The following is a 27586-nucleotide window of genomic DNA, read 5'->3' as shown; positions in this document are numbered from 1 at the left end:
TTCCTTTCCCTTGGGACATGTTGGACCGCAACCTCCTCAAATTGTTTGGTCAGCTCCTTGACCTTCTCTAAGTATTTCTGCAGTAGTGAGTCTCTGGCTTGATAGCTTCCATTTACTTGCGCGGTGATGACTTGCGAATCGCTGCACACTTTCAACCTTGTTGCCCCGACTTCCCGAGCTAGAACCAAGCCTCCCAGGAGGGCTTCGTATTCTGCTTGGTTGTTTGATACGGGGAACTCGAACTTAATTGACTGTTCGTAGATGACTCCGGCCGGGCTTTCTAGGATGATCCTGGCGCCTCCAGATGTCTGGTTGGAGGCTCCGTCTACATGGAGCTTCCACCAGGAAGTCTGCCATTGCTTGTACCTTGATCGCATGTCGGGGTTCGTAGCTTAAGTCGTATTGGGACAATTCGATGGCCCAGGTCATCATCCTTCCCGTCAGATCGGGTTTTTGGAGCACCTGACGAATCCCCTGATCCGTTCTCACGACTACCTGGTGACTCTGGAAGTACTGTCGCAGTCAGCGGGAGGAAACCAGGAGTGCTAATGTCAGCTTTTCCAGTTTGCTGTATCTAAGTTCTGCCCCTTGCAGTGCTCTACTCACAAAGTAGATTGGTTGTTGGGCCTTCCCTTCTTCTTGCACCAACACCGTTGCAAGCGCCCCCTCTGTTATGGCTAGGTACAGATAGAGTGGTTCTCCGACCTTCGGTTTCCCGAGGACCGGGGGTGCTGCTAGAATCTCTTTGAAGTGGTTGAAAGCTTCTTCGCACGCAGGGGTCCACTCAAATGCCATTCCCTTCTTCATCAAACCGAAAAGGGTAAGGCCCTTGCTGCCGATGCACCGAGGAAACGGGACAACGCGGTGAGCCTTCCCGTCAGCCTCTGAACGTCTTTGATGCAGCCCGGGCTCCTCATCTGGAGTATTGCTTGGCACTTTTCAGGGTTGGCCTCCACTCCCCTCTGGGTTATCATGAATCCCAGGAACTTTCCGGCCTCCATGGCAAAGGCGCACTTGAGCGGGTTGAGCCTCATGCCGTGTTGTCGGAGGGATGCGAACACGTTCTCCAGGTTGCTTATGAGATCGTCGGGCCGGGTGGTTTTTGCGAGGATATCATCCACGTAGACTTCCACCGTCTTGCCGATGAGGTCACTGAATATTTTGTTCATCAGCCTCTGGTACGTCGCCCCCGCATTTTTCAGGCTAAAGGGCATCACTTTGTAGCAGTAGGTCCCTCCTGGCGTTATGAACGCCGTTTTATCCTCGTCTGGCCGGTGCATCGGTATCTGGTTGTAGCCGGAGTAGGCGTCCATGAAGCTCAGATACCGGTACCCCGCGGCCGCGTCAACGAGTGCATCAATGTTGGGGAGGGGATAGCAGTCCTTGGGACACGCCTTGTTGAGATCAGAGTAGTCTACACACATCCTCCATCTCCCATTGTGCTTTTTCACCAGGACCACATTTGACAACCAGGTAGAATAGTCTAGTTCCCGGATAAACCCTGCTTCAAGGAGGCTGGCCGTTTATTTGGCCACTTCCTCTGTCCTTTCCTGAGACATTTTTCTTCTTCTTTGGGCCACTGGTTTGGCTTCCGGCCTAATGGCTAGGCGGTGTGACATGAGTCCGGAGCTATTCCCGGCATATCGGCAGGTGTTCAGGCGAACAAATCGCCGTTGGCTTTGATCATTTCCATCAAAGGTTCTTTCAACTCATGGGGGAGGTTCCTATTCACGAACGTGAACTTTTCCTCCGAGTTCCCGACCCTAAACTTTTCCAGGTCCCCTTCGGGTTCGGGTCTGGGTTTGTCGTCAATTCTGGCATCCAGGTCGGTGAGGAATACTCCTGATGCCTCTTTAGACTTCTTTCTTAACGAGAGACTAGCGTTGTCGCAAGCAATTGCTGTTTCCAAGTCTCCCCTCACAGACCCTACTGACCCTTCTTCAGTTATGAACTTCATTACCAACATCCTTGTGCTGATGACTCCTCCTAGGTGGTTGATTGTCTTTCTCCCCAGGATGATGTTGTAAGCGGTGGAGTCTCGTAGGATCACGAACTCGGCCATTATCGTTCTTCTCCCCTGACCTTATGAGATCGGTAGGGTGATTATGCCATCTGGCTTGATGAAATAGTCGCCGAGCCCCACAACGCCGTGCTGGTGAGTCTGTAGGTTGGCGTCCCTTAGGCCTAAGGCATCGAACACATTGCGGAACATGATGTTCGAGTATGCCCCCGTATCTACAAGGATTCGTTTGACGAGACCGGTTCCTACTCTAGCCGTTATGACCATAGGGGGCTTTCTCCGACTTCGTCAAACCACTGATCTTCCGGGACGAACAAAATGTGTGGGAGCTTCCTCGTGCCTCGCGCAGAGGACGAGGAGACTGCTAGGACTTTGGCGTCTTTCCTTTGTGCCGACCTCGACCTAGGTGCTGCATTCCTAGCTGTTACCACATTCACTATGGTGAGGCCCCAGTCGTCTTCCTCCGGTTCTTGGCGTCGCTTGGCTGCCCAAGTCCTGTCCTCGCCGTCATGGTCGCGGTTCCGTCGTCTCGGCTCTCTAATGAGGTGGGAGAATTCAGCTAGCTTCCCATCCCTGATCGCTTGTTCCAACGCGTCCTTCAGGTCGAAGCGATCCTGTGTTTTGTGCCCGTAGCCTTTGTGGTAGTCGCAGTAAAGGCTTCGATTTCCCCCTGTTCGTTCCTTCAGTGGTCGGGGTTTCGACAAGATCCCCTTTTCGGCGATTTGTTGATAAACTTCCATGATTGGTGCAGTGAGGGGAGTTTAATTGGTGAACTTCCCGACCCGAGGAAACGGCCTGGGTGCCTTGCTCGGACCGCTGTCCCTGGCGTGTTCCTTTTGACCTTCTCTGCCCCCGCGGTGCCGGTCTTGGTTATAGGAAGGCTGCCGTTTGTTGGCAGCCACGACTTGGCTCACTTCTTCGTCGTTGATGTACTCCTTGGCTACGCGTTGGATCTCCTGCATGGTCCACACCGGCTTCGTGGTGAGGTGCTTTCTGAAGTCCTCGTTCAGAAGTCCGTTTGTCAGGCACAAGCTTGCAACTGAGTCTGTCAGTCCGTCTATTTCCAGGCACTCGTCGTTGAATCTGTCAAGGTATTTTCTGGTCGGCTCGTCGGGTCGCTAAGTCACCCCGAGCCAGTTGATTGGGTGCTTCGCTTTTGCGATCCTGGTCGTGAATTGGGCTAAGAAGGCATGGCTGATGTTCGCGAAACCGGTCACCGAGCCCTGCGAAAGGTTATTGAACCACCGTATTGCAGGTCCCGCCAGGGTGACCGGGAAAGCACGGCACCTTACCTCGTCTCCCACTCCCTCCAGGTTCATCCTGGCCTCAAAGGCCGTGAGGTGCTCCAGCGGGTCTTGCGTTCCATCGTACCTCATGTCCGTTGGCTTGTCAAAGTGTTTTGGCAGCCGGACCTCGAGTATGGAACGATGAAATGGGGTCGCTCCCATTATCACGGGTCCCCGCGTTCTCGTCATTCTCCCTTCGTCGGCGTCCCGACGAGCGCCTTCGTGTCCGCGATCTGTAGTACGCCGCCCCTCGTGCCTGGCATAGATGACGGTGTCATGGCGTCTTCTCGCGCGTCCTCTTTCTCCCGCGCTCTCGGACTCAGCCTGGGGGCTGACCGTACGTCTGGAGTGGCTCCTAGAGTGAGAGCGGGAGTGGCTTTGTTCTGGGGTGTGCTGGTCGTGTTCCCTGTCTGCCAGCCAGCGTTCCAGGTCTTGCATCCTGTGGCGTAGTTCTTGCATTATTCTGGCATGGTTGTCGCCAGTTCCCCCGAAGGGACGTCTCTCGTGAGATTGTGTTGTGTGTCTTGGAGGGGATCTTGTGCGCTGCTGGGGAGCAGTCGCGGCGTGGTCCTCTTCGGGCTCGGCCTCGCGGCTTGTTCCACCTTGGACCAGTACGAAGTCCATGGACGACCTTCCCCACAGACGGCGCCAATGTTCGGTAGGTCGGGTACCGGACGGTTCGGGTTGATACTTCGGTTGGTGGGAGGGAGATCGCCTGGTTCCGGGCTGCTGGGATGGAGAGGGTGTAGACGATTTTCCGAGCACTTCGTGTGGAGAGGGGGGTGTCACCTGCAAGGACACTCTGACGCTCTAGTCAGTGAAATGTGCAGGCGAATAAGGGTTGAGTGATGTGTGACGTACCTTGGGGGAAGGGTAGGTCCTTCCCCATATATACCATTTCAGATGTGGACCCTGCAGGGACAGGCCCACCTTCTTCAAGGCCTCGCTTGCACAGCTGTGGCGAAGCTGTCAGGGACGCGTGTCTGAGTCGGAATCTGAGCGTCTCGCCCCCGACCGTTCGAGTCGGGTGCTGCTCGAGTCGGGCCGGCCCGTAAATTGCTTGGGCCAGGCCGTAACAAAAAAAACACAAATAATGCACATCATATTATTTATTTATTAATTAAATTATTACAATTTAAATTAATTTTAATAGAATGATTTAAAATTATAATTTCAGTTTTATCATGTACGTGTTAATAACACTTGTAGATGGACTAATTTCAAGCTGGATTTTAGTTTGGAATTGTGAAACAAGTGTAGTATGAGTGTATGACCACTATTTACCACAGTAACTGAAATAAAATTGTTGGCCCGACCTTTATTACCATCAGTAACAATAACATCTGCAGCAGCTGCATGCTTCTTAATCGGCCGATATTTCTTGATTTTAACAAAATACGTTTTCTTAAAAATGGTCAGAATGAAGTTTGTTACGTTTTAAAAATTGAATATAAGTTATGGTATAAAATCATATTAAATGTTAGATAAGACATCTTCATGAATTAATAATAGATGTATTTTAGTTCATCTTTTTTTTTTTTTTTGTGCCAATTCAATCGTCAATATATATTTGGTCCTAATTATTAGAAAATTAGATTAGTCTTGTCTAACTTAGCTAAAATCTTAATGAAAAAACAAGGTTTTTTTTTCTTCCAACTCTCATGAATTAAATTCGAAGCCAATGATTTAAAGGACCGTCAATCTTAATAACTTGATCAATTTTAAATTATATAACACAAGATAGCGAGTTTATCGCATATATGAAAATATTTCAAATTTTAGATTTTTTTGAAAAAAAAAATTATTCACTTTAATGTGGCTCAGCCTCGATGACTAATTTAACCTCTGCCATGTGGCACCGAACATCGATTACATTATCCGGATGAGCACCGATATTGTTATTACTGTTGTTCGTTATAATTCCATATGTTATTATTAATATATTTTGATACGCTATTTATGCTATATTTTGGTACACTATTTATGTTGCATTTTAGTTCACCATTTTGTGATTTTTTTATATTCATTGTATTTAGTTTGGAGTTAAATTATTGAGTTCTATTTTTGGTTTAATAAGCAAACATCGTTATTTGTTGTATTTTAAACTTTAGAATTTCTGCACAACATAAATGCTTAAACATAGATAATTTAAATCGCATAAAGTTTGAGTACGACATTTCCTTATTCAAAATACAACAAAGTGAACAATAATTAAACTACACAAATACATGAACTACAAAAACAACAACCACAACAAACACAAATAAAGTAGCAACTGTAAATTAAATCTCGTCTGTCGGCTGGTTTGGACACCCTTTTTGGGTAAGACCAATTCGCCTGCAGAGACCACATCTTTTCTTTTGGCGTTCGCTTTCGTCCATTTCATTACAAAACCTGGTGGAAATAGGTCGGTCGGTAGACTTCTTGTGCATGGCAGGATTAGGACAAACCTGTGTCCCGTACCATTCCGGCCAAAGCTTCTTATTTGGTATCGGAGAAAACTCCGCCTCATACACTTTGAACATAGCCTGCTGCATGTACACCGAATGGACACACGGACCCCATTCCATACTTGCGGCAGCACAGGATGCTAGCAGATGACGATATGGGAAATGTAATGACTGGAAAATGCCACAGTCACACGTGTCCGCCGTCAAGCGAATACGAAACGACCCTTGCGACCAACCATTGAAAGGCTCTAACTTCTCAACCAGGAACGCTGAAGCTCGTCCGTCGCAATGAGTGACATGCATCTTCGAGCTTCCCTCTCTATTCTTCTTAATAGCAGCTATTAGCCATTGAAAAATTGATTACCCACCACTAGTTGTGCATGTGTCTTCCGTCCTTTCCTGATGAACAATTACTACAGCCTCTCGTAGGTACATCGCACAATGGCTAAAATTGGTAAATATCATGTATCCTTAAGCATAGCTGGTGCACGAAATTGTGATCTCAGGCAACGGCTCCGGAAACTCTGTACGCACGTCTTAATAAATCGTTTTTCATTCACAACTTCGATACAACTAACCAGCAAGTGCACTGGGTCGTCCAAGTAATAAACCTTACGTGAGTAAGGGTCGATCCCACGGAGATTGTTGGTATGAAGCAAGCTATGGTCACCTTGTAAATCTCAGTCAGGCAGATATAAAATAGTTATGGAGTTTTCGAACATAAATAATAAATAGATAGAAAATAAGGATAGAAACACTTATGTATATCATTGGTGAGAATTTCAGATAAGTGTATAGAGATGCTTTCGTTCCTCTGAACCTCTGCTTTCCTGCTGTCTTCATCCAATCAGTCTTACTCCTTTCCATGGCTGGCTTTATGTAAGGACATCACCGTTGTCAATGGCTACTTTTTATCCTCTCTGGAAAATGGTCCGATGCGCTGTCACTGCATGGCTAATCGTCTGGAGGCATCACCCTTGTCAATGGCTGCATCCCATCCTCTTGTGAAAATGGTCCAAATGCTCTGTCACAGCACGGCTAATCATCTGAGGTTCTCGATCATACTGGAATAGGATTCACCCTCCTTTTGCGTCTGTCACTACGCCCAGCACTCGCGAGTTTGAAGTTTGTCACAGTCATTCAATCCCAGAGTCCTACTCGGAATACCACAGACAAGGTTTAGACTTTCCAGACTCTCATGAATGCCGCCATCAATCTAGCTTATACCACGAAGATTCTGATTAAGAGATCCAAGAGATACTCATTCAATCTAAGGTAGAACGGAAGTGGTTGTCAGGCACACGTTCATAGGGAATGATGATGATTGTCACGTTCATCACATTCAGGTTGAAGTGCGAATGAATATCTTAGAAGCAGAATAAGTTGAATTGAATAGAAAAACAGTAGTACTTTGCATTAATCTTTGAGGAATAGCAGAGCTCCACACCTTAATCTATGGAGTGCAGAAACTCCACCGTATGAAAATACATAAGTGATAATGGTTCAGGCATGGCCGAATGGCCAGCCCCCATGAAAGTCTAAGATAGCATAAAACTGATCAAAGATGTCTAATACAATAGTAAAAAGTCCTATTTATACTAAACTAGTTACTAGGGTTTACAGAAGTAAGTAATTGATGCATAAATCCACTTCCGGGGCCCACTTGGTGTGTGCTTGGGCTGAGCTTGAATGTTACACATGTAGAGGTCAATATTGGAGTTGAACGCCAGTTTGTAACGTATTTCTGGCATTCAACTTTGGCTTGTGACGTGTTTCTGGCGTTTAACTCCAGACAGCAGCGTAGAACTAGCGTTCAATGCCCTTTTACGTCATCTAAACTCGGCCAAAGTATGGACTATTATATATTTCTAGAAATCCCTGGATGTCTACTTTCCAACGCAATTGAAAGTGCACCATTTTGAGTTCTGTAGCTCCAGAAAATCCACTTTGAGTGCAGGGAGGTCAGAATCCAACAGCATCAGTAGTCCTTCTTCAACCTTTGAATCTAATTTTTGCTCAAGTCCCTCAATTTCAGCCAAAAAATACCTGAAATCACAGAAAAACACACAAACTCATAGTAAAGTCCAGAAATGTGAATTTAACATAAAAACTAATGAAAACATCCCTAAAAGTAACTAGATTCTACTAAAAACATACTAAAAACAATGCCAAAAAGCGTATAAATTATCCGCTCATCACAACATCAAACTTAAATTGTTGCTTGTCCCCAAGCAACTGAAAATCAAATAGGATAAAAAGAAGAGAATATACTATAAATTCCAAACTATCAATGAAACATAGCTCCAATTAAATGAGCGGGACTTGTAGCTTTTTGCCTCTTGAATAGTTTTGGCATCTCACTTTATCCATTGAAGTTCAGAATGATTGGCATCTATAGGAACTCAGAGTTCAGATAGTGTTATTGATTCTCCTAGTTCAGTATGTTGATTCTTGAACACAGCTACTTTATGAGTCTTGGTCGTGGCCCTAAGCACTTTGTTTTCCAGTATTACCACCGGATACATAAATACCACAGACACATAACTGGGTGAACCTTTTCCGATTGTGACTCAGCTTTGCTAAAGTCCCCAATTAGAGGTGTCCAGGGTTCTTAAGCATACTCTTCTTTTGCTTTGGACCTTGACTTTAACCGCTCAGTCTCAAGTTTTCACTTGACACCTTCACGCCACAAGCACATGGTTAGGAACAGCTTGGTTTAGCCGCTTAGGCCAGGATTTTATTCCTTTAGGCCCTCCTATCCACTGATGCTCAAAGCCTTGGGATCCTTTTTATTTACCCTTGCCTTTTGGTTTTAAGGGTTATTGGCTTTTTTCTCTTGCCTCTTGGTTTTAAGAGCTTTTGGCTTTTTCTACTTGCTTTTTCTTTTTATTTTTTTCGCCTATATTTTTTTTCTGCAAGCTTTGTTCTTTCCTGCTTTTTCTTGCTTCAAGAGTCATTTTTATGATTTTTCAGATTATCAAATAACATGTCTCCTTATCATCATTCTTTCAAGAGCCAACATATTTAACATTCTTAAACAACAACTTCAAAAGACATATGCACTGTTCAAGCATTCATTCAGAAAACAAGAAGCATTGTCACCACATCAATATAATTAAACTAAGTTCAAGGATAAATTCGAAACTCATGTACTTCTTGTTCTTTTGAATTAAAACAATTTTCATTTAAGAGAGGTGATGGATTCATAGGACATTCATAACTTTAAGACATAGTTACTAAATACTAATGATCATGTAATGAGACACAAACATGGATAAGCACTTAACATTAAGAAAACGAAAAAATAGAAAATAAGAACAAGGAATGAGTCCACCTTAGTGATGGTGGCGTTTCCTTCTTGAGGAACCAATGATGTCCTTGAGCTCTTCTATGTCTCTTCCTTGTCTTTGTTGCTCCTCCCTCATTGCTTTTTGATCTTCTCTTATTTCATGAAGGATGATGGAGTGCTCTTGATGTTCCACCCTTAATTGTCCCATGTTGGAACTTAATTCTCCTAGGGAGGTGTTGATTTGCTCCCAATAGTTTTGTGGAGGAAAATGCATTTGAGGCATCTCCGGGATCTCATGGTGATGAGCTTCATGCGTCTCTTGAGATCCATGAATGGGCTCTCTTGCTTGCTCCATCCTTTTCTTAGTGGTAGGCTTCTCTTCCTCAATGGGAATGTCTCCTTCTATGTAAGCTCCAGCTGAGTAACATAGATGGCAAATAAGATGAGGAAAAGCTAGCCTTGCCCCAGGAGAGGGCTTTTCGGCTATTTTGTAGAATTCAAGGGAGATGACTTCATGAACTTCTACTTCTTCTCCAATCATGATGCTATGGATCATGATGGCCCGATCCACAGTAACTTTAGATCGGTTGCTAGTGGGGATGATGGAGCGTTGGATGAACTCCAACCATCCTCTAGCCACAGGCTTGAGGTCCAGTCTTCTTAATTGAACCGGCTTGCCTTTGGAGTCAATCTTCCATTGAGCTCCTTCCACACATATGTCCATGAGGACTTGGTCCAACCTTTGCTTAAAGTTGACCCTTCTAGTGTAGGGGTGTACATCTCCTTGCATCATAGGCAAGTTAAACGCCAACCTCACATTTTCCGGACTAAAATCTAAGTATTTCCCCCGAACCATTGTAATATAATTCTTTGGGTTTGGGTTCTTACTTTGATCATGGTTCCTAGTGATCCATGCATTGGCATAGAACTCTTGAACCATTAGGATGCCGACTTGTTGGATGGGGTTTGTTAGAACTTCCCAACCTCTTCTTTGGATTTCATGTCGGATCTCCGGATACTCATTCTTCTTGAGCTTGAAAGGGACCTTGGGGATCACCTTCTTCTTGACCACAACATCATAGAAGTGGTCTTGATGAGCTTTGGAGATGAATCTTTCCATCTCCTATGACTCGGAGGTGGAAGCTTTTGTCTTCCCTTTCCCTTTTCTAGAGGATTCTCCGGTCTTGGGTGCCATCAATGGTAATGGAAAAACAAAAAGCTTATGTTTTTACCACACCAAACTTAGAATATTGCTCGCCCTCGAGCAAGAGAAGAAAGAATAGATGAAGAAGAAGAAGAAAATATGGAGGAGAGGGGGGAGGGGTGTATTCGGCCAAGAAGGGGAAGAGAGGGTTGTGTTGTGTGAAAATGAAGAAGAATGGAGGGCTTTATATAGGGAAGGGAGGGGGGGTAAGGTTCGGCCATAAGGGTGGGTTTTGGGTGGGAAATTGATTTTGAATTTTGAAGGTAGGTGGGGTTTATGAGTTAGGTTTATGGGGAAGAGTGGATGGATGTGAGTGGTGAAGTGGTTATAGGGAAGAGAGATTGAGGTGATTGGTGAAGATTTTTGGGGAAGAGTGTTTATGGGATTGTGTGAAAGAGGGGTGAGAAGAAGTGAGTGGAGGTAGGTGGGGATCCTGTGGGCTCCACAGATCCTGAGGTGATCCTGTGGAGTCCATAGATCCTGAGGTGTTCAAGGATTTATAATCTTGCACCAAATTAGGCATGCAAAATGCCCTTGCACACAACTCTGGGCGTTCAGCGCCAGATTGGTGCTTGTTCTGGGCGTTGAACGCCCATTTGTTGCCCATTTCTGGCGTTGAACGCCAGAACCATGCTTGTTCTGGGCGTTCAGCGCCAGCTCTTCTCCAGGGTGCAATTCTGGCGTTCAAACGCCCAGATGCTGTCCATTTTGGGCGTTCAGCGCCAGAACCATGCTCTGTTCTGGCGTTGAACGCCAGCCAGATGCTTCTTACTGGTGTTTAAATGCCAGTAAGGTCTTCCTCCAAGGTGTGATTTTTCTTCTGCTATTTTTTATTCCGTTTTCAATTTTTATATTTATTTTGTGACTCCACATGATCATGAACCTAATAAAACATGAAAGAACAAGAAAAATAAAATTAGATAAATAAAAATTGGGTTACCCCCCAACAAGCGTTTCTTTAATGTCAATAGCTTGACAGTGGGCTCTCATGGAGCCTCACAGATGTTCAGAGCATTGTTGAGACTTTCCAACATCAAACTTAGAGTTTGGATATGGGAGTTCAACACCAAACTTAGAGTTTGACTATGGGGGCTCTGGTTGACTCTGTTTTGAGAGAAGCTTACTGTGCCTCTTTTCCATGTTTACAGAAGGGTAACCTTGAGTTGTAAACACAAGGGAGTCCTTATTCAATTAAAGGACTAATTCACCTCTGTCAACATCAATCACAGCTCTTGCTGTGGCTAGGAAAGGTCTTCCAAGGATGATGGATTCATCCTCATCCTTCCCAGTATCAAGGATTATGAAATCAGCAGGGATGTAAAGGCCTTCAACCTTTACTAACACGTCCTCTACTTGTCCATAAGCCTGTTTTCTTGAATTGTCTGCCATCTCTAATGAGATTTTAGTAGCTTGCACCCCAAAGATTCCCAGTTTCTCTATTACAAAGAGGGGCATGAGGTTTATCCCTGAACCAAGGTCACACAGAGCCTTTTCAAAGATCATGTTGCCTATGGTACAAGGTATTACGAACTTTCCAGGATCTTGTTTCTTCTGAGGCAATGTCAGTTGATCCAGATCACTTAGTTCATTGGTGAACAAGGGAGGTTCATCCTCCCAAGTCTCAATACTAAATAATTTGGCATTCAACTTCATGATTGCACCAAGGTACTTGGAAACTTGCTCTTCAATAACATCCTCATTTTCTTCAGAAGAGGAATACTCATCAGAGCTCATGAAGGGCATAAGGAAGTTTAATGGAATCTCTATGGTCTCTAGATGAGTCTCAGATTCCTTTGGTTCCTCAAAGGGAAACTCCTTATTGATCACTGGACGTCCCAGGAGGTCTTCCTCACTGGGATTTACGTCTTCCCTTTCCTCTCCAGGTTTGGCCGTGTTGACTATGTCAATGGCCTTGCACTCTCCTTTTGGATTTTCTTCTGTATTGCTTGGGAGAGTACTAGGAGGGATTTCAGTGATCCTTTTACTCAGCTGGCCCACTTGTGCCTCCAAATTTCTAATGGAGGACCTTGTTTCATTCATGAAACTTACAGTGGCCTTAGATAGATCAGAGACTAAGTTTGCTAAATTAGAGGTATTTTGTTCAGAGTTCTCTGTCTGTTGCTGAGTGGATGATGGAAAAGGTTTACTATTGTTAAACCTATTTCTTCCACCATTATTAAAGCCTTGTTGAGGCTTTTGTTGATCCTTCCATGAGAGATTTGGGTGATTTCTCCATGAGGGGTTATAGGTGTTTCTATAAGGTTCACCCATGTAATTCACCTCTGCTATTGCAGGGTTTTCAGGATCATAAGCTTCTTCTTCAGAAGATGCCTCTTGAGTACTGTTGGATGCAGCTTGCATTCCATTCAGACTCTGAGAAATCATATTGACTTGCTGAGTCAATATTTTATTCTGAGCCAATATGGCATTCAGAGTATCAATTTCAAGAACTCCCTTCTTCATAGGCATCCCATTACTCATAGGATTCCTCTCAGAAGTGTACATGAACTGGTTATTAGCAACCATGTCAATGAGTTCTTGAGCTTCTGCAGGCGTTTTCTTTAAGTGAATGGATCCACCTGCAGAGGTATCCAATGACATTTTAGCTAATTCAGACAGACCATCATAGAATATATCCAGGATGGTCCATTCCGAAAGCATGTCAGAATGACACTTTTTGGTCAGACCTTTGTATCTCTCCCAAGCTTCATAGAGGGATTCACCTTCTTTCTGTCTGAAGGTCTGAACATCCACTCTAAGCTTACTCAGCTTTTAAGGAGGAAAGAATTTGGCTAAGAAAGCCTTGACCAGCTTATCCCAAGAGTTCAGGCTATCCTTAGGTTGAGAGTCCAACCATACTCTAGCTCTGTCTCTTAGAGCAAAAGGGAAAAGCATGAGCCTATAGACTTCAGGATCTACTCCATTAGTCTTAACAGTATCACATATCAGCAAGAATTCAGTTAAGAACTGAAAAGGATCTTCAGATGGAAGTCCATGAAACTTGCAGTTCTGCTGCATCAGAGAAACTAATTGAGGTTTAAGCTCAAAATTGTTTGCTCCAATGGCAGGAATGGAGATACTTCTTCCATGTAAATTGGAATTAGGTGCAGTAAAGTCACCAAGCATCCTCCTTGCATTATTATTATTTTCGGCTGCCATCTCCTCTTCTTGTTCGAAAATTTCTGAAAGGTGCTTGCTGGATTGTTGTAATTTAGCTTCTCTTAGTTTCCTCTTCAGAGTCCTTTCAGGTTTTGGATCTGCTTCAACAAGAATGTTCTTGTCCTTGCTCCTGCTCATATGAAAAAGAGGGACAGAAAAATAATAATAATAGGGGTCCTTTTTACCACAGTATAGAGGTCCCTGTGTGAGTAGAAGAAAAGAAGAAGAAAAAATTCGAACACAGATGGAAGAGGGGGTTCGAATTTGGATGAGATAAAGTGTTAGTAGATGAATAAATAAATAGGAGATAAGAGAGAGAGAATTTTCGAAAATAATTTTTGAAAAAGAGTTAGTGATTTTCGAAAATAGTTTTTGAAAAAGGTTAGTAATTTTCGAGAATTAAAATCAAAAATTAAAATAATTAGTTAATTAAAAAGAAATTTTGAAAAAGAGGGAAGATATTTTCGAAAATTAGAGAGAGAGGGAGTTAGTTATGTAGTTTTGAAAAAGATAAGAAACAAACAAAAAATTAGTTAGTTAGTTGAAACAAATTTGAAAATCAATTTTGAAAAGATAAGAAGATAAGAAGTTAGAAAAGATATTTTAAAATCAAATTTTGAAAAAGATAAGATAAAGAGATATTTTTGAAAAGATATGATTGAAATTAGTTTTGAAAAAGATTTGATTTTTAAAATCACAATTAATGACTTGATTCACAAGAAATCACAAGATATGATTCTAGAACTCAAAGTTTGAATCTTTCTTAACAAGCAAGTAACAAACTTGAAATTTTTGAATCAAAACATTAATTGATGATGTTATTTTCGAAAATTAGGAGATAAAGATAAAAAAAATATTTTTGAAAAATATTTTTAAAATTTTCGAAAATAAATAAGAAAAATGAAAAAGATTTGATTTTTGAAAAAGATTTTGAAAAAGATAAGATTTTTAAATTGAAATTTTGATTTGACTCATAAAAAACAACTAAATTTTAAAAAGTTTTGAAAAAGTCAACTGAAATTTTCGAAATTTATGAGTGAAAAAGGGAAAGATATTTGTTTTATTTTTGAATTTTTAATGATGAGAGGGAAAAACATGAAAAAGACTCAATGTATGAAAATTTTGGATCAAAACAATGAATGCATGCAAGAATGCTATGAATGTCAAGATGAACACCAAGAACACTTTGAATGTTAAGATGAACATCAAGAACTTATTTTTGAAAAATTTTTAATGCAAAGAAAACATGCAAGACACCAAACTTAAAAATTTTTCACGTATAGACACTATGAATGCAAGAATGCATATGAAAAACAAGAAAAGACACAAAACATGAAAACATCAAGATCAAACAAGAAGACTTACCAAGAACAACTTGAAGATCATGAAGAACACTATGAATGCATGAATTTTTCGAAAAATGCAAGATGAATATGCAATTGGCACCAAACTTTCAACTTGACTCAAGACTCAAACAAGAAATATGAAATATTTTTTATTTTTATGATTTTTTTATTTTTTTGGATTTTTGTATATGTTTTTTCGAAAAAAAAACATATAGGAAAAAGAAAATAAGGATTTCAAAATTTTTTAATATGAATTCCAGGAATCTTGTATTCTTAGTCTAAAGCTCCAATCCGAGGGTTAGGCATGGCTTAATAGCCAGCCAAGCTTTAGTATGTAACTCAGATATGCCACGGCTGACATTCTAATTAACTTGCCTCTATGCTGATGGTTGGAAGCCCCTATCCAAAAGAATTAGACATGGCTTTACAACCAGCCAGGCTTCAACATGCTTCATGAAACTCTAGAATTCATTCTTAAAAATTCTGAAGAAAAATATATTTTTGAAAAGATTTATTTTTTTATTTTTTTTTCGAAAACAGATGAGAAATTTTTGAAAGGTTTTTGAAAAATTTTTGAAAATAAAACAAAAAGAAAATTACCTAATCTGAGCAACAAGATGAACCGTCAGTTGTTCAAACTCGAACAATCCCCGGCAACGGCGCCAAAAACTTGGTGCACGGAATTGTGATCTCAGGCAACGGCGCCGGAAACTCGGTACGCACGTCTTAATAAATCATTTTTCATTCACAACTTCGATACAACTAACCAGCAAGTGCACTGGGTCGTCCAAGTAATAAACCTTACGTGAGTAAGGGTCGATCCCACGGAGATTGTTAGTATGAAGCAAGCTATGGTCACCTTGTAAATCTCAGTCAGGCGGATATAAAATAGTTATGGAGTTTTCGAACATAAATAATAAATAGATAGAAAATAAGGATAGAAACACTTATGTATATCATTGGTGAGAATTTCAGATAAGTGTATAGAGATGCTTTCGTTCCTCTGAACCTCTGCTTTCCTGCTGTCTTCATCCAATCAGTCTTACTCCTTTCCATGGCTGGCTTTATGTAAGGACATCACCGTTGTCAATGGCTACTTTTTATACTCTCTGGAAAATGGTCCGATGCGCTGTCACTGCATGGCTAATCGTCTGGAGGCATCACCCTTGTCAATGGCTGCATCCCATCCTATTGTGAAAATGGTCTAAATGCTCTGTCACAGCACGGCTAATCATCTGAGGTTCTCGATCATACTAGAATAGGATTCACCCTCCTTTTGCGTCTGTCACTACGCCCAGCACTCGCGAGTTTGAAGTTCGTCACAGTCATTCAATCCCAGAGTCCTACTCGGAATACCACAGACAAGGTTTAGACTTTCTGGACTCTCATGAATACCGCCATCAATCTAGCTTATACCACGAAGATTCTGATTAAGAGATCCAAGAGATACTCATTCAATCTAAGGTAGAACGGAAGTGGTTGTCAGGCACGCGTTCATAGGGAATGATGATGATTGTCACGTTCATCACATTCAGGTTGAAGTGCGAGTGAATATCTTAGAAGCGGAATAAGTTGAATTGAATAGAAAAATAGTAGTACTTTGCATTAATCTTTGAGGAACAGCAGAGCTCCACACCTTAATCTATGGAGTGCAGAAACTCTACCATATGAAAATACATAAGTGATAATGGTTCAGGCATGGCCGAATGGCCAGCCCCCATGAAAGTCTAAGATAGCATAAAACTGATCAAAGATGTCTAATACAATAGTAAAAAGTCCTATTTATACTACACTAGTTACTAGGGTTTACAGAAGTAAGTAATTGATTCATAAATCCACTTCCGGGGCCCACTTGGTGTGTGCTTGAGCTGAGCTTGAATGTTACACGTGTAGAGGTCAATCTTGGAGTTGAACGCCAGTTTGTAACGTATTTCTGGCGTTCAACTCTGGCTTGTGACGTGTTTCTGGCGTTTAACTCCAGACAGCAGCGTAGAACTGGTGTTCAACGCCCTTTTACGTCATCTAAACTCGGCCAAAGTATGAACTATTATATATTGCTGGAAAGCCCTGGATGTCTACTTTCCAACGCAATTGGAAGCGCGCCATTTTGAGTTCTGTAGCTCCAGAAAATCCACTTTGAGTGCAGGGAGGTCAGAATCCAACAGCATCAGCAGTCCTTCTTCAACCTCTGAATCTGATTTTTGCTCAAGTCCCTCAATTTCAGCCAGAAAATACCTGAAATCACAGAAAAACACAAAAACTCATAGTAAAGTCCAGGAATGTGAATTTAACATAAAAACTAATGAAAACATCCCTAAAAGTAACTAGATTCTACTAAAAACATACTAAAAACATTGCCAAAAAGCGTATAAATTATCCGCTCATCAATAGCATTCATGCATTCGGAGAGGTTTGTCGTCATGTGCCCAAACCTGCGACCGCCGTCATAGTGTTGTAGCTAGATCTCTTTGTTGAAACTATCAATCCAGTCTGCCATCTCCCATGTACTCAGATGATTGCAGACCTACATCGCCTTTTAGATCTCTTTGTACTAAGACAAAATCTTTTGATGCCTGTCTTGTAGTCACGGCAGGTCAACCATTGCTAAGGTATGATTAAAAACAAAAATATTAGATGTACACTAAAATCAGCAATCAAAGTCAGTTTTTATATATTTTTGTATAAATTAAAAATATATATTAAAATATAAATATATATTAAATATAAATTAAATCATACATGTATTTATACGCAAATACATTGATAATTGATTTTAGTGTACGAATAGTATTTTTGTATTAAAAAAATTTTAATTTTTAAAAAATACTATTTACACACCAAAATTAATCACTATATATTTTTATATAAATATATGTAGCTTAACTAATTTTTAATATATATTTTATACTTTTATGTATATTCTATTCTAATGACTGATTTTAATGATATTGATTATAAATTTTTGTATTAAAAAATTATATACCCCATTTTTCCTGCATTATCTTTTGTATATTTTTTTGTTTTGATATTAAAAACAATTAATAAAAAATATATAAAAAAATTATGTAAATTAATCCCATTCCTCATCTATTATTGCTTGTAATTTTCAAGTCATCATCTAGTGACACTAGAAGAAGCAAACAAAGAAGAAGCAAACAAGACAATTACCTACAACCAGACTGAAAATTAAATAAATAAGACCATGTACACTTTTAAACTTTCGGAATATAATGGCCGGCTAACAATTAATTAAAAAATGAAAAATGTAATTAAAAAATAATAATAAATGAAAGCAGTTGAATGTTATGGAGCAAAGCACATGACATGTGCATAACAATGATGTTTATCCCCGGTCCAGTGTTGTAATTCTTTGGTTTTCCATCTATGTATTTATATTTATTTATATAATATAAAAGGTAAAAACTGATACCAAACATATAATACAACGAATTTATGCCATATTACTTTTGCATTTGTATCACATTAGTAATTTTGCGTAGATAATAATTTTATAATATAAAAAATCAGTAATTTGAGTCGGCTTTGTGATGCGTGTGCGTCACCCACGCGTATGCGTGGGGTCGAAAAGGAGGGTGACGCATAAGCATCCATTACGCGTATGCGTGACGACTTTTGTGCTCCACGCATAATATTCGCATTGTTCCATCACAACTTTCTGGTTTTTGTACCATGCAGCAGCAGTATTAAGCTATGACGTGTAGGCGTCACCCACGCGTATGCGTAGGAAGCAGAGAGGAGAAGGAACGCATAAGTGTCGGCCACGCGTATGCGTGGATGCTTTTCGTGCCCTTGGGACAACACCTGCATGGTTCCATTACAACTCTCGGGTTTGGAACCATGCAGCAGCAGCAGCAGCAGCAGCAGCATTCATGAAACTGAGGTGACGCGTAAGCGTCGGCCACGCTCACGCGTGGAAAGGTGAAAACCAAGATGACGTATACACGTCAGCTATGCGTACGCGTCGGGTGATTTGTGCCCTTGGCACCCCACCTGCATGGTTCCATTACAACTCTCGGGTTGTGGAACCATACAGTAGCATTACCAGAATTGAGGCATCGACGCGTACACGTCAATCATGCATACAAGTGACCCAACAGGTTTTTTAGTAAGGAACCAAGCGTCGTCGTTTCATTGTGCTGCACTCTAACTAGCCCTAACCAAATTCCATCGTTTAGAACGCGCCTCTGCCTCAGTGCCTCTCTCACACTCAGTTCAGGGTTCCTCTCATCGATCTCCTGGTCGTCTGTCTAGCCACCGCCTGCTACTGCCGCCGTCGGAACTTCGAACAGCCACCGCATGTTCCGTCACTTCCCCTCCATCGCGCAGCAGCCATCGCAACCTTCCTTCCCTTCAATCGCACAGCCACGTGCAAACGTGGAAGCCTCCGTCGCGCAGCCACGCTGCTGCCGGTGCTAGCTCTATTCCACCGCAGTCACTGTCCTATTCGAAGGTGCGCCTTGTCTCCGTGTCTCCCTATTGCGTGCACTTGATAAACCCATATTTTATGATATATATTGTGCTCAATTCAAGAGATTTATTCAATCATTCACCCACTTATTCATGAAAATGGCATGGTTTTACTTTTCCTTCCTTATTATGTGATATATGTGAAAAACATATTTCCTATATTTCAGAAATTATTTATTTTAATTACCTTTTATTACCATTCGATGCCGTGATTTGTGTGTTAAGTAGTTTCAAATCTTCTAAGGCAGGAATGACTTAAAGGATGGAAAGGAAACATACAAAAATGGAAGGAAAGCACAAAATGGAGTTTTTGAAGAAACTGGCAGCGACGCGAACGCGTGATTGACGCGGACGCGCGCTATGAGCAGAACACAGATGATGCGGACGCATGACCTAAGCGAACGCGTGACAAGGAAAACTCCAGATGACGCGACCGCGTGACCCACGCGGACGCGTGACAGACGCCACGCATCAGAAATTACAGAAAACGCTCCCAGCGATTTCTGAAGCCCTTTTTGGCCCAGATCCAAGTCCAGAAGGCACAGATTAGAGGTTATGAAGTGGGGGAATGCATCCATATGGAAGGAGATCTTCAATTACTCACTTTTCATAGTTTAGATGTAGTTCTTAGAGAGAGAGGTTCTCTCCTCTCTCTTAGGTTTTAGTAAGATTTCTCTTAATTTTAGAATTACTTCTCTTCAAGTGTAGGTTCAATGTTTCTCTTATTTATTTTCTACTTTTATTATATACCTTTGATTATCATTTATCTTTTCAATTTAGCTTATGCTACATTCATGTTATGATTTTCTTAATTAATATTATTTGAGATATTTCAGTTCATAATCGTTTTATTCTATTTATGAGTGCTTTTAATTTAATTTAGATATTTTCTTCCTTTTGGCTTTGGTTAAGTAATTGGTAACACTTGAGTTGTCAAACTCAGCAGTGGTTGAAATTGGTAGATTCCTAATTAATCTAGATCGCTCTAAAGCTAGTATTCCCACAGGGATTGACTAGGACTTGAGGATCAATCTAATTAGTCCACTTGACTTAACTAAGTGGGATTAAAATCCAATTCTCATCACACCTGATAAGGATAACTAGGATAGAAATTCCAAACTCTCATACCTTGCCAAGAGTTTATTTTACAGTCATTTATTTATTTTATTTGTCATTTAAATTACTTGTTCCTTACTTTCAAAACCCCAATTTACAAAACTCATAACCAATAATAAGAACATACCTCCCTGCAGTTCCTTGAGAAGACGACCCGAGGTTTAAATACTTCGGTTATCAATTTATTTAGGGGTTTGTTACTTGTGACAACCAAAACGTTTGTAAGAAAGAATTTTTGTTGGTTTAGAAGTTGTACTTGCAACGGGAATTTATTCTGAATTCTAGACCACACAAAAGTTCTCTCTTCAAAATGGCGCCGTTGCCGGGGAACTGCAAACGTGTGCCTTATTATTGGTTATTGTAAATATTTTTCTTTTACTTGTTTATTTGTTTTTGTTTTCTCCTTTTATTTCCATTAGCTACTATGAACTCTCACCCCTTTTGCTTTGAGTTTGGTTCTAATATTGTTGAAGGAAACGGAAGTTATAGCAGGAACATGCATCAAGGTCAGAGAAATCAAAGATGGATGGAGCCAAGAGGATTTGATCAACCCTTTTGGCAACAACACCCTCCAAGATATCATGGAACAAAGACCATTATACAATGCAAACCAAGCTAATAGATATGGTGGACAGCCTTGTAACTACCAACAAGCCCCACCCTGTGCCTATAGACCATCCTCTCAACATAACTTTGGACTACCACACTCACAAGCTCCTTTTCACCATTCACCACCATACGATCCTTATCTACCCCAATTCCAATCCAATTACTCCCAAACACCACCACTTCCCTATGTACCATGTCCAAATCCATCACCTCGAGAATCACAGGTTCGCCTCAAGGAAACAGTCGATCAACTTCATACAACCCTTCATCAGTTGGAGCAAGCAATACATCAATTATCTTCCAGACATTTAAACCCTCAAGGAACTCCAATAGCTTTATGTGGAGAATCTAATGACGAACGTAGCATGAAGGAGATACTAGAAACCCCAGAGGGCAGTAATGAGCATAACTTTGTTCTGGAACAATTGGAGGAAGCTCAAATTACCCAAGAAGAAGAAGTACTGATTGAAGATTTAGGAGATGCTGAACCTCCATGAGAACCCAGAGTTGCGAAGAATTCCGTCAAGGACGTTACAATTGATGCTAAGGAGGATAGTGCACAAACCCCAAGGCAGGTATTTTATGAAGAACTAGACGGAATGACCCAAGATGCCAGTTTCCTTGATAATGATAATCTCAAGTCAAGTTCTCCTAGTACTGAACTTGCATCCGCAAGTGAATTCTCCGAGATTGAAGAATCTTCCCCAAGTGAATACGAAGATGATGCGGAGGTAGATTTCTCTCAACCTCCAGCTTATGACTTGAGTGATGAGGAAGACATAGAAGACTTTGATCAGGACGATGTTGCATTTGAAGAATTTTACAAGGAAGTGGAGAAATTCACAGAAGATTACAAGGGAGTAGAACTTACAGAACCACTGGAAACACCTATCCCAAGGCCATTACCACCCAATACAAGCTTCAAGTAGGTACAATCCTTAACCTTTAACTTTATTTTTCCACTTGAATATGGTTTGCTTGAGACAGATGGCCAGCTTAGAGCTCTCTGCGGCTTTAAGAGTAAGAGGGAAATGGCTCGTACTCAGAGCTGGTGCACAAGGTTCAATAAGGTTCCACGCTTCAACTCGAAGTGCACGGATTGGTCTCATGTTCAATCGAATGGATCTCGGAAAACGTTTGGTCATCTTGGTGAGAATCTAATTTCTAAACCACCCGGATGAAAAAATATAGATCAAGACGAAGGCGGATTTAACAGCAAAATTTGGGATCCTGGAATCTATTCTGACATTCGTCACCCCGGGAGCCTGAGGACCTGTTTAAAGCTACTAAAAAGCTTCACATGCTTAGTTTGAGATCCCGGAGGCTGTTGGCATTCCAAACATTGGTGGAGATTTCTAGATGAATTTAAGCATAAGCCTCCATAACAGGAAGCTCATCTAATGTCCAACTTAAGGACTTTAACTAAAAGTGCTAGGTGGGAGACAACCCACCATGGTATGGTCGTTTCTTTTTCAATTTTTATTTCGTACTGTTTGATTTTATGTTATAGTATTTTTATTGAACCTGGATGCTATTCATAACATTTGCATTTAGCATTGCATACTGCATAATTGCATACCTGAGTAAAAAAAAGGGAAAAGAGAAAAGAAGGCATGCGACGCGATCGCATCACTAAAGCGTTCGCGTCAGTTGCGAAAAACACCCCCCACACGTCCGCGTCATTCACGCGGCCGCGTGATCTAAAAATCGGCGTAAAAATCCAACGCCCAGAAATCTGGGTTGAAATCGTGCGGCTGTCGTGCGTTTAGCACAAAACGGCCCACGCGTTCGCGTCCATCACGCGAACGCGTCACTTGCACAAAACCCATCCCACGCGAAAGCGTGAGCGACGCGTTCGCGTCGCGTGGATTGCACAACACCCCAAAGGAGACAGAGAGTTGTGCTGAAACGACATTGGAATTGTGTGTTTAGCACAATTTCCAGCGACACGGTCGCATGCCTCACGCGACCGCGTCATTCATCCTTTTATCCATTCCATGCGATCGCATCACTCACGCGATCGCGTCAACCCTTTGCCACCCTAGCCACGCGATCGCGTGCCCCACGCGTTCGCGTGGATTCAAATTCATTAACCCCCCGTCACGCGAAACCCTACCCCGTCGCGCCCCCCATTCCCCTTCTTCTCCCTTTCTTCTCTGTAACCCACCCCTCAACCACCACCACCCGGCCCCCAGCCAACCACCTCCAACTGCCGCACCACCCTCGCCACCCAGCCACAACCACGACGCCACCCCCTTCTTCCTTCCCTCTCTTTCTTCTCTTTCTCTTCTCTTCTTCCCTCCACCACCGCTGCCCCCTCCGCGACCACCACCACCACCGCGCCGTCAACGCCGCGCCTCCCACCACCCTCACCCTCACTCTCACCCCTTCCTTTCTCCCTCTTGCACCCCCTCTCCACCATTACCCCCACCCGGAACCCCCTGCCACCAAACAGCCACCGACCGCCGCGCCAACCGCCCTGCTCCGCCACCGCGCCACCGCGCCACCGTGCACCTCCCAGCACCACCACAACCACCCCCTCCCCCGCCATCTCTCAGTTCCTTAGCTTAGTTCATACGCCTACCAGGTTCCGCCGAATGCCACCTTTCTTTGATTCCTAGTTATTTTCATATTTTTTTCAGTTTATGTTTAAATTTAGGCTAGTTAGAGATGTATGTTGTAGTGGATTCTAGGTGGTTAGGTAGCTAGGATGTGGTTAGTGGATTTAGGCCTGATTCATTGCGATGTTCTTGCTACTTGTTTTATAATTTTCGCAATTCTGCTGTTGTTGTGATGTTAGTATTGTTCATATGATGTTCTTACTGTTCATGCTGCTATTGCGACTGCTCTTTCATGTTCATATTATTTATATTTATTTGCAATTTGTTTTAATTTATATGAACTATTCTGCTTGCTGTTTATTACCCGGGAACATCAAACTTTAGCCAAAATGCTGCCCAATTTTCTGTAAATCATTTTGATTCTCATTCATGTATTGGTTTTGGCATTTTCAATTTTGCTTTCCTTAGCTTTTACCAAACCAATTCATGAGTGTACGGGCCAGCATTCTTATTCCTTTTGTTTTCCCGGTTAATAAATCACATTATGGTTGATTAGATTTCACTTTTCGCTATTTTTATATCTATATGAATCATCAACAACTTGATTTCCTTGCTTGAATATGAGTTGACTGTTGCTTAAAATTGTGAAATTCTTATTACTTAGAAACCGATCATCATGCCACTTACTCTGGTTTTCTTTTTACTAACTCACTAATTTCCGCTTTCTAACCTCTTTTTCAAGTTTAACCACTTTTAACTTTCTAAATTCCCCCTCTGCTTTTTGACTAACTCTTTCAATTTTTAACTCATGGCATGATTATTATTGCCCTTAATTAGCAAGTATTCTCCTTATAATACATTTTGGATTGTAATTTCTCATCTCAGCTTTTTAACTCCAAAACACTCCAAAATGTATAATTATTCAACTCATTTCATTATTCTACTGCTCCTTTGCCATTATGTGCTTATCTTGTTAATTGGCTACTTGTTTTCCTACTTTTATTATATCCTAGATTTCTATTTTTCAGGATGACTGACATTCAAAGAAAGGGAAAAGGCAAGGCAACAACTGGCAAACGGAAAAGAGATGAATCCTCTATGTCTCTACTGGAGCTTATGCATGATGACCCCTGGCGGGAAAAGCATTTCACCCTGCAGGAGAAGGCTGACCAGCTCCTCCTTGCCAATGATCCAATTAAGTTTGCAAACAGATACTGTGAGCTGAAGTATCCAGTGTTTGCTACCTCCAGAAATCTGTACCTGGAGAGAACTTTGAAAATTTCAGAAGAACTACAGCAGTACACCTCCGATCAGATCAAACAAAGAGGCTGGTTCTTCTTGGAAAGAAATTTGACTGAGGTCAATGCTTCCTGGGTAAGAAAGTTTTACTGCAATTATTTCAAGACTTCCATGGACGTAGTGCACCCCAGAGGGAAACAGATACTGGTCACTGAAGAGGCCATTGAGGATATTCTGTGCCTTCAGCCTAAGTCAGATCAGCCTGACAATTACCAAAATGATGAAGAGGATATGAGGTTTCTGAGATTCGACTGGGACGCTGTCAAGGAAAAGATAGCCCTTGACCCTACTGTCCCATGGGTCATGGGTAAGAACACCACCATGCCTAAAGGAATCAAGCGGATATACTTGAATGATGAGGCTCGGCTCTGGCACCAGATCCTGAGTAACTTTATTATGCCGAGTGCTCATGAGACGGAGCTGCCTGCTGCTATGATCACCCTCCTCTGGTGTGTGATGGAGGGTAAGGACCTGTATCTGCCACGTTTCATCCGGCACTATATGGCCAGGGTCCATGTCAAAGGCACCCTCCCTTTCCCTTACCTGGTCACCCAGCTAGGCCGTCGAGCTGACGTGCCTTGGGAGGATGCTGATGAGAAGCCACCTGCTACGGACTGCAAGAAGATCATTCCTCACAGCAGGAACTTTTCTGGCTTTAGGCTACACACCTTCATTCGTTACTGCTTCTGATGAGACAGCCACACCTTCAGCTACCCCCTCTTCTTCCACTGCTGCACCTGCCCCACCCACTGTACCTCCAGCTGCTCCTGAGCCTATTTACCATTTGGTGCATCGACTCTTCATCCGCTTGCATCGTATGGAGCGTCGCAACAAGCGACGCTATGAGCACGTCAAGTTGATGATCCGTTCCGGCGGTGACATCCCCTCCGAGCCTGACACCCCTTCTGATACATCTGAGGTGGAGGAGGATGCTCACGAGGAGGAGACCCCCACCCAGGCTGCACAGGCAGGACCGGAGCAGGCTGCGCCACAGCAGGGGAAGCCACACCAGATACAGGCCGCAGATCCAGAGATTCCTATCCAATCAGAGCCTCCTCTACAGCAGACAGATCCTCCCATGCTCATCCAGTCTGCAGATCCTCAGGCCACTACCGAGACTCCAGCAGCCCATCCTTCCAGTGATGACACTCCTTCACACCCAACTTGAGTGAGCATCGAGGACGATGCTTTATTTTAAGTGTGGGGAGGTCGCCATCTCTAGCGTATTTTTTTGGTGAACCACTACAGACTCTTTTATCTTATTTTGCTTATTTTTCTGTATTTTTTTATTTTTATTTTTATTTTTATCTTTCAGTACTTATACATTGCTCCTTTGCTGTATTTTTACTCTATTTTTACATTTTGCACTTTAGTTTATATTTTAGCCATTTAGTTTAGTTTGTAATTCTAAACTTATTAGTTATAGAATATGTGGATTAATTAGTATAGTTTACCCCTTTTAGCATATGATAGTTTGGCTTAAATTGAAAATAAAAAGGAAGTAAACTAGAGACTTTAACATAATCAAAAATAATCCACACCTTGTATATAGAACATAACATGTTAGTTAGTTAACAACATTTCATCAAAGAGGAACACTAAAACTTTAAAGCCACCCAAAACAAATAAATTTTTTTTTACATTGAGAATAATGGGAACTCTTAAATTCTACTTGCATGACATGTATAACTGATATATGAATTTTGAGCTAGAGAACACACAGCCTGTGAGTTTTGAGTTTAATTGTATGGTTACATTCAAACCATAATTTTTATTCCCGTGTGTTTCGCCCTTCTTTTTTATTCTGATATTCTTTACTTTGTTTTAATTTATATGTCCATTTATAGAGTATAGATACATACTAAGAGATGATTGAGGCCATCATTGGAATTTTTCTCACTTATCCCAAAATTAGCCTACCTTTACATCACCCTTGTTAGCCCCTTTGAGCTTTTTAATCCCCTCTTGTTCTATAAACCACATTACTAGCCTTAAGCAGAAAAACAAAATAAAAATCCCAAGTTGAATCCTTGGTTAGCTTAAGATAGAAATTGTGTATTGTTTAAGTGTGGGAAACTTTATGGGAACATGGATGATAGAAACAAGTAGGAAAGTTAAAAAGAATAAAGATATCTCAAATTAAAAATTTTGGGAAGCATGCTCATGTGAAATCAATTGAATTACCATGTGTATTAAAAAAAATTGTAATTTTTATTTAAATAAAAGGGATACAAAAATTCCCTAATTGCAAAAAAATAAAAAAAGAATCAATGCACATGGGATAAAAAGTTAATGCATGAGCTTGCAAAATAAAAGTGAGAAAATCTGGGCAAATAGGATAAGAAACTTTAAATTACAAAATATGTATGTTAGGTGAGATCTTAGACTAATCAAGGATTCACTTATTAGCTCACTTAGCCTTATACATATACCCTTACCTTTACCTTGGCCCCATTACAACCATGAAAAAGACCTCATGATTTTTGTATGTCTGTATTCTATAATTGTTGATTGGTTAGATGAAGAACAAAGCTATAGAAAGTAAGGATAAAAAGAAGAATAGAGTGATTAACCCAATAAACACTGAGTGACTAGAGAGTAAACACAAAATCGAGTGAGGGTTCAATAGCTCATCACCATATATCTCTGCTTAAATTGTTAATTGTCTTGCAAGTTTGAAAAATATTTTTACCCATCTCAATTGTAAAAGTGCTTTAACATTATCTAGGGTTTGGCTATGCATATATGATTCCTTGAGA

At 41.5% G+C, this 27586-nt stretch overlaps 1 non-coding gene across 1 annotated transcript; it reads left to right on the top strand.

Moving 5' to 3' along the window:
- The first annotated feature begins 12908 nt into the window (after positions 1–12908).
- LOC148550753 (small nucleolar RNA R71) lies at positions 12909–13012 on the top strand. Its single transcript, XR_015892836.1, has one exon. It is a non-coding gene; the product is annotated as a small nucleolar RNA R71 (small nucleolar RNA).
- Positions 13013–27586: the final 14574 nt, after the last annotated feature.

The sequence above is a fragment of the Arachis ipaensis genome, chromosome B7 (assembly GCF_059453495.1).
Source record: "Arachis ipaensis isolate K30076 ecotype BB chromosome B7, ASM5945349v1, whole genome shotgun sequence".
Taxonomy (NCBI): domain Eukaryota; kingdom Viridiplantae; phylum Streptophyta; class Magnoliopsida; order Fabales; family Fabaceae; genus Arachis; species Arachis ipaensis.
Note: the sequence above shows the minus strand (reverse complement) of the source record. Positions and strands in the feature narration are given on the sequence as shown.